We start from the raw sequence: 17357 nt of genomic DNA, 5'->3' as shown, positions 1-17357 counted from the left end.
GTCGAAACCTCTACAAATCTGAGTTGATTTCCCGGACCCAAAGCTGCCTTCCTCATTTGATCCAGCAACCAACCATCAAAATCAATCAAAATCCTCTGAGCAAATATACCTAGCCTAAAATCAGCATTTACTTTCAGTCATCTCAAGCCTTAGTTGCCATATTCTTGTTGAGATTGACAAGGAGAGAGCCCTCTCCCGACCTGGTAGGGCTAGCTACCAGATTAAGCATGGTTTGATGTTACCCTAGACCTGCCTTCCTTCAGCCTGAGGTAGATCTAAGCACTAACAGGTGGTATAGTTATCAAATGGGATTCTAGAAGAGAAGATAAGGGAAAGCATGGAAAATTTGATTTCCTATGGCAAGGCCCTTATATCATTTATGGTTATAGAGGTAACAATGCATTTTCCTTGAGAGAGTTAGATGGAATAGATCTACCAGGAGGACTTGTAAATGGTAGAATGCTGAAGCATTATTTATCCACAGATTAACAATAGTTCACTTTAATTTACTCATTGTACATAACATTGTAGAGTTTAGATTGGATTGGATGGTAATCTTTTAAAAGTTGAAGCCTGGAGAGAAGACCCTGAGCTTTGAAGGGTTCACCATCATAAGTATGAATAAAGCAGAATCACAAAAGAGCAGTTTACAAGTTAACTACAGTTACAGTTTCAAAGGCTACTGATCTTAAAGTTCTTGACATTTCACCAAGAAATTACATCCCCATGTGGAGCCACTATTAGGGTCCTATAATAATAGGATTCATAATTTTGAATTGGCTATGGTTAGTTTTGTAATATTTTACATACTTTTGCTTTTTGCAAAACATTTTCCATATTAAAAATTAAAAAAATAAAGAGGGTATGTCCTAAAAGAATAACTAAAATACAAAAAGAAAGAAAAAGACCAAAAAAGTGAAAAATATAAACCCCAAAAAGAAATAAAACAGATCATGAAAGTGTGCAAATTCAAATGCCACTACTTTTTACTTTACTTTGTAAAATAAGATTGTGTGCAGCTTGTCAGAAATGCCACAATCCATGATGGTCAAATAGCTTAATCTTGACTCATTCATGCTTTAAATTTCATGTTGATAGATAGAGAATAAAGATCTAGCCAAACTGTTTAATCTTGACAGATCAGTAGTTAAGTAGAGAATAAAAATGAGCTCATCAGTTTAATTTGAGTCATTGGAAGTTATAAGGTTAGAATTAGATAGTTTTCTTGTCAAAAGAAAAAGGAAATAAAGGGTCAGCAAGCTCAAATGCACCCAATAAATGAAGATAAAATGTTAGGATAACTAAAGGGTAGGTAGAAGAAAGGTTGCTGAGTCAAAAGCACAATTATCATGCTTAATCCTATGTTTCATGTGTAGGAGGATTTATGAGAAAGAAAAGATATTCACAAGCTTGTTTACTAATTTCCCCTCATTTCACTACACCACCACATGCTTATTTTCTAATTTCCCCATTATCCCTTCATCACTTATCAATACCCTTTTTTCCCTCATTTTGACCTCTATCCTTTAGTTTCACATATTTCCCTAGAAATTACCCTTCAAAAATCATCTCCTCTTCCCAAAACCCCTTTCCCTAGTGTGAAACCCATTCCCCATTACAAATATCACTTCCCCCCTTATTAATTTCTCTTTTCCCCCTAAAAACCCATAAAAACCCCCTTATCCTAAGTTTTTATGCTTCCGCTCTATCTAATGAATTTCCTAGTTCCATATTTCCCCGACAAACCTTCTTTGACCCACCAACCCTTGGTGTAGTTAAAAAACCCCTGCCACATAAATCATGGTCCCACCTTAATACCCGCTACTTATATTAAAATCCCAACCTTATTTACTAATTAATTACAATTATTTGTAATTAAACCCCCTGGACCCGCCAAATCACGTTCCTGATTCTATCGTGCAACTTAACCACGTGATAGCCCTCTGATCTCCTACCCCAAGATCCGACGGTGTACATCCATATTGCGCGGGTTCATCGTCCGACTGATAACAGCCCGAGAGCACGTGAGATTCACGATTTTGCCTGGGCATTGTTCTGCTACATGGCGGCACCAGGTGAGATCGCGTGCTCATGAAAAATACCACCTGCCCTCCAAAATCAGTGCGATGGCCTAGAAAACCACCTCCCCACCAAACCAAAAACTTCCCACTATTCATTGATTATTTCCGTGCCAAAATGTGACCGTTACCTGTTAAAAGGCCGAAAAAACCCCAAATTTCTCTTTTCGCTCGTTTTTCACTGCAACTGTTGCTTAGCCATTTGCGACACCCTGAACCTCTGCGACCAAATTTGACCACATGCTGTCGCTTGAAGAAGCTATGGATACCTAATTAAAGCAACCAGTTGATAGCTCAAGCCACAGTACCTTCTGCATTCGCCATTGAACCTAGTTTTCACGTCAAACCATCGATTTCTATGTATTCTTGGAAAAAACCAGAACGACCCTTCAATTTGAAAACGCACAATTTAATTGAACGGTTAATTAATTCAAATTAATTAAGAAATTTGCCTAAATTGAAGAGAAGCTTATTTCTATACCCCAAACCCTCCTTTTACAGACTTTAACTACCCTCCCACTCTACCAGTGCTTATAAACCTCACTCCTAAAACAACCACAAGCCTAATTCATATCTAAAAGCCCAATTATGGCTTTCCAAACCTCTCTAGACGTGAGACCTCTACAAACCCCTCACCTGGACATCGATCACCTTGCATTAGTAGACATATACTTCCAAATAAAGGATATTGCTTCCCCTGCCTACCTTCTAAAGCTCCCCTGTCGGAGCAAGGACAAGTTCTTAAGCCAGAATGATGACATTCATCTTTGGGAGTCTAATTTGCCCAAGTGTTTGTTTCCAGAAGTACACCCATTCCCTGAAATCATCCACTTCTATCATGCTTGCCACATTCCCAGCCAAAGAGCCATTGTCACCCCTAACAACAAGTTTTGTTTACCATCACTGCAGAATCCATTAACCAAATGTTGCAGGTCCAACCAATGAGACCCCACTGTCTTTGGACACTGCTGGACCTCTATACCAAGTTAGACTTTCCCAGAATAGCCCAAATTTTCCAAACTTTCTTCATAAAGGAATTTAATACTCCCACAGATAATCCGTCTTATGCTGCCACCATTTTTTCTGAGAGAGGCAGACATATTATTACCATACTCTCTTGCATTTTACAATATACCACAGATGAGCATGTGGATGAGGTTGTCTTGGCTTTCCTTTCCATATTTAGCCCAGGCAAGCCTCCTGTTGTAATTTACAACTATACTCAATTCATAGCAGATAGAATTCATGAGCAATTCACTAGACTACCTACTAAGAGAGTCTTCAAGTACTCATCTTTATTGTTCCACATGTTTTTATATTATCAGTGAGACAAATTCCTTGTCAACATTCGGAAATTGGACAGCAAAGGAAATCCAAGATTAGTTATCTATTGGACACGCTTGATCCAAAAGTACTCCATTGTATTCACTTACAAGGACTTCATTGATTCATTTGTCCATCCAATTATGAATATGCTAACCAGTAGCCCTTAGCCTAAAATCAGTCAAGAGATCAAAAGGGTGGTATAGTTGGCTAAGAACAGTAAGGTGGGAGACTGGTATTTGTACTAGAACCACACAGAAATAAGAATTTATGGACGCCAACTTGCCCCATACAAGTTGCCCAGATACCTCCCCATGAGGATATTGCACTATAATACTTTAGGCAGATTATCAATTCTGATGAAGTCAACTTCCTAGCAGCTAGGGAGAAAACCCAATTCAAAATGAAAAAACAATTGGCCCCCTTCATTTGTAATACCAGAGAAGTTGGACCAGAGGCAGATAAGATTTTGCAACAAATGAAGTTCAAAAACAGTTTTATGTGGAAGTATGACCGTCATGGAGTCATAAATAAGCTGAGAATCAAGGTCAAATTGGGACCTTTCATCCATCATCCCAGACCAGACATTGAGAGGTTTTCCAACCAATCTGAATGGTTGGAAAACACTCTAATTGACATGGATAGTACTGTAGTTGATGTAGAAAATACACTAATTGATGTAGAGAAACAAATTGATGAAAGTTCCTTCCTGCAGGTTCTAGAACTAGGAGAACCAATGAATATTCCTCCTATTTTGCAGACTCCAGCGAATGAAGACAAGAATCCAAAGAGAAACAGGGAAAAAGGTTCCAGTTCAGCTATGGAAACCACAGTTGAATAGTTTGAGATGAGTTATAGGAAAAGGCCCAAGCTTAATCCTGTAACTGAACAAGAGGACACCATTGACTCAGTGGAAATCACTGACACTGATATAATGGTGGAAAGAAGCAAAGGCACAACTGCTTCAGGAGAAACACATCAGCCCTCAACATCTAACACTCAACTTATTGAGAGATAGCTCAGCGTTGAGGTTTCTTCATTCACCAGGCCTGTGGATAAAGAAAAGGATATCAAGGACAGATATAAAGAAATTAAGTTGAGAAATGAGAAGTTGAAGGCTGAAACCTATGCCCAATACTTCAAGCAGACACCAGCAAATCAAAGCAGGTTGATGTCAACCTTTAACATCAAAATAGGAAAAATGCAGATGTCTTTCATGCAACCTACAGTCCAGCAGCCAAAAACATCAGCAAACTATAGAAAATCAGATTTTGAGGTTTTGGCCAGGGATGTTTATCCCATTGACCAAATTGAGTTCCACAAACAGATAGGTGAGATGATTTATTCCACCTTGACAGGAAAAGCCATGGCTGCACATAAGCTACAAAATTCATTAGATAATATTACAACACAATACAAATTGGAAAAGGCCTCCTCACAGGCCAAGGACAACAGGATTAAGTCAATGGAGGACTTGGTAATTGAACTGGGACATGATCCCAATGATATCAAGGTTGTTGAGAAGTTAATAAAAAAGAAGAATAAGGACATTGCTGCTCTCAAAAAGCAACTCAAATTTCCTCATTCAGAGCACCCAAAAAAAAAGAAGGTCCTTGAGAGCCAAACACATAAGGAGGAAATGATGGACCTCGTTTTACAATTGAGTTATCAACTGAAGGAAATGGAAAAGGAGTTAGACGACTTGATAGATTTAAAACAAGCTAGTCTTGAGATTGCCCTTGCCACTGTCATTCCAACAATCACTACATCAGTACCTTCCACTTTGGCAGCATCATTGGCTCCTACAACTCCAATGGCCACAACACTACCAGCTGCCACATCATTTACATCAGTGACAGGGTTGACAACAGCAACAACTCAATTGGGTGATGAAGCAAGTAAGTTGGTCAAGGAAATGGAAGACATGTCCATTCAGACCACACAGATAAACAATATCAAGGAGAAGATAACTATTCTAGAAAATGACTATAAGCTTTCCCAGATTATACACAAAGAAGAAGTACAGAAGCTACCAGAATGAATGAAAGGATAAAGGGCTTAGAAAAAGAGCTGACTTTAAAGAAACCACTTGCCCAAGCCAAGGAACAGTTATGGGCCAATATCATTGACTTTGTCAATGATATTTGGCCATCCATTCAGGGAATTTTTGAGAAAATTGACTTAGTAAAAGAGGCTATAGAAGCCATACAAAGAGTGAAAGCAGAACTGGGAGACATGCCAGAGGAAAACCACTAGGATCATTCACTTCCTTAACTCCAAAAAAAAATATGAATTACAGGAGCTAGAGATACCTGACAGGACAGGTACAATACTGGAAGTAAAAAGTGTCCTCACCAAGAGGAATTTGATGATGAACCTGGAAGATAAGTGCCAAACCATGCAGTTGACTATAGACAGATTCATGGTTAAGTTTGATGTTTTGAGGTAGAAAGGTCTGCCAAATCCCATGGTAATAAAGGAAAAACTAATTCCACATGAAGACTACAATAGAAGAATTAGAGAAGTGTCCAGAGATCAGTTAAATACTTCATCTATGAAGGGGATGCCTACCGGCAAGGTCCTATATCAGACCTTTGAGAACTTGTTTTACCTCCAACATGAGGTAAAACACCTTTTTGTAAATAAACCCACTTTTGCTAAATACACTGAGGCATATGAAATATACAGGAAGATGGTAAATATTCAGTTACCAGACGCAAACACATGGGAGAAATTAAATGATTTGTTGTAAAATGCACAGTCAAGAGGTAAAAATACACAGTAAAGAGTAAAAAAGCACAGGAAAAGGGTAATGACAGGCTAGCTAGGTAAAAGAGTATCAGTTGAAAGCATATCATAAGAAATGTCAAAGTACAAAGAATAGCCAGCATGAAAACCAACAACAAGGCAGAGAACAAAAGGCAAAATATCAGAGCATAAAGACAACACAACCTAATAAACAGGGACATCATACAACAGTTGAACATCTGTCTCTATCTTCTTGCATGAAGATATTTCTTTCTCCTAGATTAATTCCTAGGACAGTTTGGGATATATTATAAACTATTTTTGTATAAATACTTCATAATTCAAAGTATTGTGGGTGTGGATTGCTATACATTTGTAGAGTTATTTTGATCATAAACCTAAGGGTTATTGTACCAATTTTTTCAAGTCAGCAGACTAGACTAAGTAATAAAGAGATTGCATTACAGGATTCATGTGTTGAGCTATTATAGCGAAGTATTTCCTTTGTCAAATTTGTTATTTTCTTATGTATCTCACAAACTTAAATGTTATCTAAAGTGAATGAATTAACTGGAAATTTATTTCAGAATTTGTTTAAGTACACTCTATCTTGAACAGTTAATCATTTTTATGTTTTCTTATAATATCCGGATCTGAGAATCCTTAATTTCTCTCCCATCCCGGTTGACCTCTTTCACTTCATTCAAAATCTAGTCTAAGGAACCGTTAATTGCTCCTTGAATTCGATTAAAAACCACTTCACCATCCAACTTTGAGATCTGAAGTAACTCAGCTACCTTGCCCTATAGACACTATTTTTAGAACTTGATCCAGTCTTATTTGCTTGATATTTGACCCCATAGCCCAATGGTAAAAGACACCCCTCTGTCCCTCTAAGTAAGTGATCCCACCACCAAATCCAAATCAAAACCCAAATACAACTATAACTAGTCTAAAATCAATTAAACTAAACAAAGTTAAATCATAAAGAGAGAGCCCTCTCTGAGCATTAGGAAGGCTAGATCCTAATCTCCAAAGCAGGTTTGTGGTTACCTCTATCATTTCTTTCTCTATCAACTAAAAAGAAATTTTGGAGTGATAATATGTTCATTATTAATAAACATAAATTAACTAGTATGATTTTGCGGCTAAAAAAAATTTGTCATACAATGAGCATGTTCATCTAATATGAAAACACAAAATTACATATATTAATTAGAATACTAAATAATATCAAGTGCAACTATAAATAATTTCAACCACATAAATTATATTAAATGAAATGTCATATTAGTTTCCAACTTAATATATGTTGGACTATAATTTACACATGAAATATTGTTTCATTACTTCAAAACATTAACATTGTGTTGCTAAGGCATTGTAGGTGAATTCACCAACTCTGAAAACTTGATCATCAGCATCTATCTGTGTGTCTCATGCAAGATATTGTCTTTAAGGGTATCACTAGACCAATTCTCTTCTCTATCTCTCTTTTTGTATTTGTCGCTACAGTGTTATTGTTCTCCTCTTTCTTCAATTCTTGCTTTTGACCATTAATATTGAGTTCCTTTTTTGAAATGAAATAAGATATAATGAAGAGTGTAAAACAAGAAATACGATGAACACTGAAATATAAACTAAAGTAGACTATAAAGGATTTATACAATATATACCTCAACAATAGCTATGTCAATTCAATTTTTCCCCAAAAAATCAAGAAACTCGAACAAGTTTTATTTAGTTGGGCGATAGTGGTCACTGTGTGGCGAGATGACATGTATAAACAAAACAAATAAAGCGTCACCATAGAAAAATAACACCTTGGGAAATTAATAACAATCATGTGAGCTAATTAGTTACAATCTAAAAAGATCAAGTTGTAGATATCTTGTGAAAACAAATGGAAAGAAAAAGAAAACATATAATAAATCATGTATGACAACTTGTTGGAAAATTGCATCATAGAAGAAAATTCCCCTATGGTTACCCATTCATGTGGATGGGTGACATGCCCCAATATGCCACGATCCTTAAGGTCCATAGGAAGTAAACATCCTACTAAAATAATGATTGATTGGTTTCATCTTGGCCTTGCCTCTCCTTTGTGAGCCAAAAAAATAAAGATAAGTCCTTATTAACTAGTTGTACTCCTAGTATCATTTTCGCATGTTATCTCCACATACCTACCAAAAATGTCATATATGTCAAAAAAATGGCATTTCTGAATTGTTCTTAAAACTATCATTTATACCCCCTTCCAATGTATCTAACCAAATGTACCCACTTGATTTTCTTCTTTCATATTCATTTACATCCTAAAAAATATTCATTTCAAAAACAAAGCCAACCTCAATATCTCCACATCCTAATGCTCATCCATATTTGTCATAAACCATAAGAATTAATACTCTCTTATGATCAACATTTTACAACAATGAAGCTACACAAAACTAACTATTCATATAAAACAAAAATGAAGCTATTGGTATAAAGAAAACAATGAAACTACACAATGGAACAAAATCTTGTGTGTGAGGGAACAAAATGGAATGTAAGTAATTGTAAACGAAACATGAACCATAACAATTGGTTTTGGAAGGCCAGTGTGGGTCTCATGACAAGTGTGGGTCTCGTGACAATTTCATTACTCATCTTAAGAAGGCATATTTTATATCATGTGTTGGGATATACCTCATATTTATACTGCGTCCCTCCTTGAAAATAAGACTCCACTGAAACACAAGTAAAATAAATAATAATGTCGACTTAACCACCCTAGTAGCTGCATGTACAAGTTAGCTTAACCACCCTAAAGTCGTTCATCTCTTCCTTTAGATTTTAAACCTGCAAATTTTATCACAATGCATATAAACACTCATGATTATACAAGGAAAATAATAGACTTTATTGCTAGATCGAAAGATATAAAATGACGAGCACCTTCCAGTGATCGGATTTGTTATAAAAGATATAAAGAAATGAGCACCTTCCAGTACTCGAATTCGTTATAAAACAAATTGCATGTCCTTGATACGAATTCCTTACTAAACCCATGATACAACCCATACAAGCCACCCATCAAGTAGAAATCATGTTCATACACAAGTTTATGAATGAATGGATCATCGAATAAAATTAAATGATTTTACCTGCAAACACCACCATTAGCAGAAAATATCGATACATACAATGAACTCTCCTGAGCAGAGTACCATCCTGAATACAATGGACCTGCATCTCCAGCGCCACAAGGTAACAGGAATATAATAGTATGAATAGGTAACAGGTAGCTATTCTGCAAAGATGTATTCACAGAGAATAAAATTTTTCTTGCAAATCTGACATGTGGAGAGTGTATCTGACACCTCAGCAGACAGGAAAAATTGCGTGGCATATTTCTGTCTGCTGAGGTATCCGATACACTATTCACATTTCATTTGTGCCTCATAGCATTCATATACCTCAAAAACTTTTGCTTGCAAATCTGATACCTCAGTAGACATAAACATGCCAGACTCAGCAAACAGGAAAAATTGCCTGGCATGTTTCTGTCGGTTGAGGTATCAAATAAATTGTTCACATTTCACAATTCACATTTCATTTGTGCCTCATAGCATTCATATGGTGCCTATTTCACTTGAGCCTCAGAATGTTTATATAGCATTCAATAATATTTAATAATTATTTAATTGAAAATTTAATTGGAAAAAAAATAAAAAAATAAATAAATTTACGTGAATCCCTTTTAAAGGGATTCACAGTTTTGATTCGCTCCCCTTTGAACATTTAATTCCCATAACAGTTGCTAACCCTTCACCAGAAATGGGAAGCATACAGAGGCGAGGAAAGCAAGCAAGGGAATCTGCTTTTCACAGCACACACACCTAAAGTGTTTCAGTTGAGAACGTCGATATATAACAAAATATACCATTACGCTAATCTAGTTGCTATTTGAGCATATAGCATATCCTCCTGAAGTTATTTGAGTGATATGACGACGAAACGTCGATATATAACAAAATATACCATTACGCTAATTTTGTTGCTATTTGAGCATATAGCATATCCCCCTGAAGTTATTTGAGTGATATGATGACGGAACGTCGATATATAACAAAATATACCATTACGCTAATCTGGTTTCTATTTGAGCATATAGCATATCCTCCTGAAGTTATTTGAGTGATATGACGACGGAACGTCGATATATAACAAAATATACCATTACGCTAATCTGGTTGCTATTTGAGCATATAGCATATCCTCCTGAAGTTATTTGAGTGATATGACGACAAATAAATAACAAAACATAGACATGGAATTGTTTGCTTGCCTTTTGAATATTGACATGATACCTGAATATAACTTAAATTATTTGCTTCCGAGGTAAAAACACATTATAGCATCACTGTAATTTAAACATTAATCTACTTGACCCCACTTTTAAGCATATATACTATGGGTTTTTTTTGCTTCACCATTTTGGAATTTGGAATTTTGAATTTTGATAAGATTAGAGGTTAATTTTAATGAAAATTTAGAAATAATGGAGAAAAGTTGTTTTGTTGTTTCGATTATGTTATAAGATTAAATTTAGATCCTATTTTCTAAGAGATTGTTGTGATTCTCAATAGAGTCTAATCTAATAATCTAGATGTCACGAATTATCTCAATTGGAAATTCAAGCTGCAAACGAAGCTAATAACCTGGATGTCACGAATTATGTCAATTGGAAATTCAAGCTGCAAACACTATTGGAAGGCTATGGCACTTGGACCATCACAAAGGGAGAAGAAACAAAACCTGCTGCAAGGTCAACAACAACATCAATTCAAGATTGGGAGAAGTGGGAGAACAAAGCAAAGGTATTATTAAGAATGTCGTGAAAGATAATATAGTTCCTTATATTTGTGATTATCAGACCTCTAATGCGATCTGAAATGCATTGAAGGAGTTGTATGAAACTAAAAATACAATTCGTGTCCACTTTCGGAAGAGTAAGCTTCTGTATATTAAAATGGAAAAGAATGAATCCATTAGTGTCTTTATTTCCAGAATTAAAGACTTGAAAGATAAGTTGGGAGATATAGGAGAATCAATACCTTCTACTGATATTGTGACAATCACCTTAAATGGAATGTCAAAGGACTATCAGAGGTTTATTACAGGTCTTTCAACAAGGGAGAAAGCACCAAATTTTGAGGAATTGATAGGTATGCTGTTGCAGGAAGAAGAGAGGCGCAAGAATTTGAAGCCTCAGAATCCAGACTTGGCACTTGTGGAAAAGGAGAAATTCTTCAAAGGGAAACAAGGAAGAGCAAGTAAAGGTGTAAGCTCATCTCAGAAAATGCCATTTCCAAAATCAAATCAAGGGATGTCATCTATTGAAAATGACTCTAGAATGAAATGTTTCTATTGTGGTAGAAGTGGTCATATAAACAGAGACTGTTATAAGAAGAAAAGTGATGAAGCTAGGCATAATAAACACATAAGACATTCAAGACATTTTGTAGGAGAAGGCTTGAATTCTAATCTCAAAAATCTTAAGTTGTTTATGTCTAATGATGCATTGTCTGCTAAAATAGATGATGTTAATGCTTTTTTTTGGACTCTGGAGCTTCCATCCACATGACATGCAATAAGGACTGGTATGAAAACTTCAAGGAAATAAGAAATGGTGGTAGCATCTATCTTGGTTATGATCATACACATCAGATAATGGGATATGGAGATATTCCAATGACCTTACCAAATAGCAGTGTTAAACACATTCATAATGTTATGTATGTGCCCAGGATCAAGAAGAATTTGATTTTTGTGTCCACAACTACATATTAGAATCTAAAGGTTGAATTCTTCAAAACACATTGCATGGTGAAAGATTTGTTTGATCACTGCAAACATGTTACTTTAGGGGTTAGAGTTGGAGGCCTATACAAGCTTGATGTCGCCTGAAAAAGTCATCAAGCACTGACTTCTACAACTATGTCAATAGAAAGTCTTTGGCATCAGAGATATGGTCACATCAATTATCAGGATTTGTTATTGTTTTAGAAACAAAGAATGGTTGAAGGACTCCATATGTTAAAGAATGAGTATGTTGCTTGTGAAGGCTATGCATTAGGAAAAATTCACAGAGATGACTTCCCCTCTAATTCTGATAGGAAAAGAAGAGATGTATTAGAACTTGTGCATTATGATGTTTGTGGACCTGTTGTGCTCTACAACGACCCCTCATTTCATACAAATTTTATTTTTATAACTATAATATGAAATGGGTCCCTTTTAGAATTAAATTGGTATCAACTTAGTATTTTTCAAAAGGTCTGAAAATAAATAAAACATTATAAACCTTTTGAGAAATCACATAATCGGTCTTATAATAAGAAATGAATAATCCTTTATTATTGCGATAAAGCGATCGCAAGATCGCATATCGCAATAACAAAGGATACATAATGAAAGGCCCATTAAGTTTTCCCCGATGCGACAATACACGAATAGTTATCGGATATCAGCAATGGCAAGCGTACATAACAAAGGTCCCCTCTCCTAGCTCCGACGCGATATCGCTATCGGCAATCGGGGATTGTAACATATGCATATCTAAAAGACCCCTCTTTTCTCCGACGCGATATCGCTATCGGCGATCGGAGATGTACCATGCATGCATTTGAAAGCCCTCATTCGAAACTTCCGATGCGAATTGGCAATATCGCTATCGGCGATCAGGGATTCAGAAAGGACGCTAATATAACAACATAAGTATTTCCCCGATCACCGATTGCGATAAAGCTAAAGCGCGAATTTCAAAAAGGATTGATAAGGCCGGGACATTACGGTTAATTAGTATTAAAAGCCTTATCTTCCCGATAGAGATTCACTTGCGCTCAACCGCCAAAACATCAAAGACACGCTTAAATGAATCATTCCGCCAATAAACGATATGATGGGCATTTAAAGGATTGACAGGTTTAAACGACCATTTAATGAGACAGTAAGTCTAAAATCTCTTCAGAGATTGTATCCGTGGCCACCTTAAGTTAATCCTCCATTATGCCTATATCTCATTCATATTTGGTTTACGCCACCAATTCTCTGCATTACGTTCATTTTCTCTTATGTGCAGAATTCTTCCGAAGCAGCAAATTCAAGACAAATGGGGAAGAAATCGAAGAAAACTGGAACAGCTTCCGCTTCGGAAGTTACAGGACAACACATTTTTGATCCTGGACAAAACAAAAAGGGACTAATATCGGACACCACATGCTCAGGACTTGGTAAAACTACTTGGCTGAATATCTACAATCTGATTGAGGCCGAAGAACCTGAGGTAACAACAGTGCAAGCCACAGCAGGCACGACCCGGAAGTCTGATGCTACCCTAAAGGATTTAGCTGACTCTTACCTTCATCGGATAGCTGCCCGAGAACAAATTCTCCCATATACAGATGTGGTGAGATGGGCAATTGAACAAATCCCAATCACCAACAGAACATTCCGCACCATGGATGGGAGAGTCTTCGGCTCGTTTCAACCTAATGATTTGAGGCAAATGTATCATTTTCCTACACCAGAGAAGAAGTACAACAAAGCATTTTTGGAGAAGTTTAGAAATGAAAATGACATTGAATCAGAACCTATAAGGGATTGGAGGCAAAACCCAGCAAAACACAAGCACGAGTCTTCGGGTAAGTACTCTGTCGATTCCTTGTGTTCTCCTTATTGTTATGCCGGAGTAATGATGTGTAGGTTGTGGGGGTTACATGATTCCGCAAACTTCACTATAGAGATGGTTCCTTTGATGGAGGCAGCGTGTAATAGTGAAATAATGGATTGGGGAACTATACTGTCTGATAAGCTAGCAACCGCAGTTCTTGATTTCAAAAACAAGACCCGCATTACTGAAAGGTTTATTCCCCCATTCTACCATAGTGCCTATATCTTGGACACCCTGTGTTTTAATTCTAAATTTCCTGTGCTTGGGTGGAGATGGACGCCACAAGACCCCATGCTTATTCATATATACCATCAGAAGTTATGGAAAGCTCACTATAAACACCATCTATATCAAGTTTTCCATGGTTTTATGCTACCCATTCACTATGCCATTTTTGATAAACTTGCTCCTAAGATTTCCTACCAAGCATGGGTTGACTTGACATCCATAGGAAGATGGTTCGGATAGGAAAAATTCACCTATATAAGAGTTTTCGGCAGCCAAGCCAAACCTCATGTCCTCCCTTTGTACATACCTGATAAACTGTTAGCCAGGGAGGTAGCCTATCAGATTACATCCGAAGGAGTTACACAGACTCTGAAGAAAAAAAAAACAGGTTTGGCCTCCTTTTTCTCTAAGATGCGGTGTTTACGCTCTGCATGACTTTAAACATGCAGAGAAAGAAGCTGAAAAAATAAAGGCACTAAGTCTAGCAACATTTCCTAATATGCGATTTGATCCAAACAAAGTTGCCTACAATGCACTTGAACAAGCAAAATTGACTAAGTTTGATCATAAAGGAGATATGTTCGATGACCTGTTCTCCTCAGCCGAGTCAATGTCCCAAGTTAAATCGCTGGCTAGAATGAAATATCAAGATGACTAGTTAGTTGAATTTAACAGACTCAGAGAACAGAGGTTGCAAACTCTGCCTCTAGATCTGTTAGCAACGACCCCGATGATAGAATCAAGCGAGCCCGAGGAGCGGCTCACTAACGAACCCCCTGCTACATCAAAAATTACTGGAGAAAACCAAACAAAAGAGCGGGAGGAAGTGCAGAGAAGAGAGCAAGAGGAAACCCAGACAAAAGAGCAGGAACAAAGCAGCACAGAGGTGAATGTAGATGCCCAGATTGACCCGAAATTACTCGAGGAATGGCAGAAATTCGACTCAATCATCAGCAATCTTGAGTGCTCGAAGGAAGCCGAAACATCAAAAGCGGCTGACACACAGGAGACAACATCAAAACAGGTTCCAAGTGGAACTAGCGGCCTACCTAGTTCTAAAGAAGTAGAGATAATTCCTAAGGATCCCTCCGATCAGATTATTTTGCAAGTAGAAGAAATTCCTCCCTTAGATGTCTTTTATAGCCCAAAACACAAATCTGTAATAAAACGACAGCGAAAAAGGAGAAGGACTCATCAACCTTCCCTATTCCCTGAACAAACAGTGACGGGCAACGTGGTTTGGAAGGAGGAGTTTGATCCCTCTGATGACCTAACAAAACTGTCCCAATATGCTGGATCCTATTCAGCAGCTACCATAGACAAGGCATCAGAGGTGAGTAATTTATTAAAAGGAAAAGACCAGGAGATATTTTCACTACAAGCACAACTATCAGAGGCACAGCAGAAGGCAGAACAAGCAGAACGACAATTGTTTACACAACAACAAATAAATAATCAATTGAATAAACAATTGCAGGAAGAGAAACAGAGGATTGATTACAATGCAGTTCAAAAGAAGAAAGAGCTGTCAGAAGCATTGGCACAACTAAAAATAATGAATGAACAAATGTTGAAGTCAAAAGATGAGCAAATTGCTCAACTATCAGCCCAAATAGAGAAAACCAAGAATCTTCCACAACCAGCTGAATTCAGAGCAGAGGCATTATAGATAAACAAGGAATTGGTAACACAGATAAAGTTGTTATGTCAACAAATTGCCTAGCCAGAACCTTTATGTGACTTGACGGCATCAATAGGTGAAAAATCGGAAAAAGCTAGAACAGACTTGGATCAAGCCGATGAGACCTTAACTAATTTTCTTGAGTGGCAAGACACCGATGAGGGACAGGTAGCTAATTTGCCAAAAATCATAGAATCGCATAAGGAGATATTATTTACGGAATGGCAGTCCCAGTTAATGAAAGCAGAGAGAGCAGTTTCAAGATGCAAATTAACCACAAGTAATTTGGTTGAATTGATTAATGATAGTCTCTACTTGTCTAACATGATTTCTCAATGTACCCCAGGTAAATTGACATCGGCTAAAACATTGGAGCAGTCATGTTATCCAGAGCTGGAGAAAAATGGGAGAATAATCGCAGGAATTAACAGTTTGACATGGGACACGTATTGGTTGTTCCTAGTCAAACCATACAGCCAGAGATCCGCCCTCAAGTGCCTCACAGATGCAATCGGGTGTATCATTCCCGATATACAAGATGCCACCTATGTTGCCCAACTCAATTCTCGTCTCAACCGACCACCAGAAGTGGAACCTATGCTTGCAATATGCCAGCTCAGGTCTAAAGGCAAACAACCTAAGTGATGAATCATGCTGCCGACTGCCAGATTGCCATGAGGAAGATATTCTGAATCAAGTTGTACCAATTAAGTAGGATTTTAGTTTCATAGTTAGTTTTAATCAAGTATTTATAGACCCTTTCATGTATTTAGAAAGGGTCATAAGTTTTGTATATGACTTAAAACCTGAAGTTGCACTACTGTACTTCAGGCATATTCTTTTATAAAACTGGGCCAATTATTCCAAATTTTGATAACGAATCTTTTATGTGGATGTGCACTACTGCCTTTATTTGAAAGCATTTTTGAATCAGAAGAAGGAATTCAAATAGCGATTGATGTTGGGAATGATTTGCAGCTCACATGGTACTATTATCTATGTCTGAGTTCATTCTGTTTATGTGAATTGTTGTTTGATCTCTCTTACTATTATCAGATATATGCATGTGTTTTTAACAACATTCTTTTTACTTTCCACTATTGGATGTTTACAGCATGCTTTTCTCTTAATCATTCGTGTATCGGTAATATAAAAGGATAACTGTAACAATGTGTTAATCACTTTGTTCAACTATTTGAACAAAGAAATCATTAAGTAAGTGAATGTCTATGTTTACTGCTTAGAGTCATCTATATGCCTATCGGTGAGCAGAGATCATCAAACATTGCACTTAAAAGAATAGAAGCCTCCCGGGATAGAATAGTTATTTATATTTTCGCTAATAGATTAAGCCATCCATTCATTATCATTTATTAGAAATCAATCACTCATCCATCCCCTTTTATTCATTATTGGGAAACGGGTCCCATTATATCTAGTCGGAGCCACCATCCCAAATGGAAAAGGAGCTGTATTAAGGTCCGGACCGGGTGGTTATCCCCCAATGTTGATACAACGATTTTCGGGGCATCAACATTTTTGGCGCTAAAAGGAGGGCCATCAACTGTGAATGGCA

Source organism: Pinus tabuliformis, chromosome 9, assembly GCF_031772625.1.
Source record: "Pinus tabuliformis cultivar Carrire ecotype Pingquan chromosome 9, CPIR1, whole genome shotgun sequence".
Taxonomy (NCBI): domain Eukaryota; kingdom Viridiplantae; phylum Streptophyta; class Pinopsida; order Pinales; family Pinaceae; genus Pinus; species Pinus tabuliformis.
This window is presented reverse-complemented; position numbering follows the sequence as displayed.